Raw genomic sequence first — 1079 nt, forward strand, 5'->3', positions numbered from 1 at the left:
GCACTCCAGCCTGGGCAACAGAGTGAGACTCTGACTCAGAAAAAGAAATCATGAGAAATCTTGATGTACAGGATCCAGTCAGAATTGCTGGACAGATCATGTCCTCTGGTACTTTCTCAGGTGAGACTCCTTGGAACTGGGTAAAAACAACAACAAAAAAAACCTCCAGAAGTTTTACTTCCAACTAGAAGTCTGTAGACATTTGCTCAGCTTACAAAAACAAGGCAGGGAAGCTGAGCTGCTGACAGCAATGGCCAGAGGGTCCAGCCTGTCTCCCCAGGAGTGCTAACTCAGGACCAAGTTTGAGTTCGGAGTACCCCTTGCAACCTGGAAGCCTCTGGGTTTGCCTGCTTGGGAAAGGACAAGGACAGTGCCTCCCCAATAACTTAATCAGTTTTAGTGCCTGGAGAGACCCTCGTGGCATACAATATTTAAATATGGATAGTTTGGGATTCTTGTTAGGAGAGGGTTTCAGTAATTAAAGAAAATAGAAATTTTATTCAGATTCAACATTTCCCATTTGTAATTATCCTCTTGAAGTCCCTTTGTAATTATTCTTTTTAAAAAAGATCTTCTGTACTGGCATATTCAGTCTAAATTGTTTAATTAGCTGATGGTTTGCGCAAATTAGAGATGAATATGTTTTCTATGTAGCCCTCAAAAAAGACTGTTTTGTACTTTGATATTGATGGAAACAACTAAAAAGGCAGGGAGAAAGGTGAGATTGTACAGACATTGCCAGGTAATGATGCAAATTTTGCATTCATGCTTTAAATACCTCCAGCTTTATGTCACAGGTGGACACCAAGCTGACCACTCTGTGTTTTGCCAGCTCCTCCTACTTGGAACACCTACAATGTGCCAGACAATAGGAGCTGGGGTCTGGTGAAGCAAAAATTGTCACAGCTTTTATAGCTTACAGTTTTGTGGCAAGACGGACGATCAAATAATCACACAAGTGATTACTTTCAAAATAAAATGAGCACCAAAAGTTAAAGCAACTTAGTTACAAGAGAGAGCATAGCAAAGGAGTGAGTTAATTTTCCATCAGTCCTGCGTGTCTCTGCATGCTTTGTGAC

The sequence above is a fragment of the Carlito syrichta genome, unplaced genomic scaffold (assembly GCF_000164805.1).
Source record: "Carlito syrichta isolate Samal-C Ts95f unplaced genomic scaffold, Tarsius_syrichta-2.0.1 Scaffold316249, whole genome shotgun sequence".
Lineage (NCBI taxonomy): Eukaryota > Metazoa > Chordata > Mammalia > Primates > Tarsiidae > Carlito > Carlito syrichta.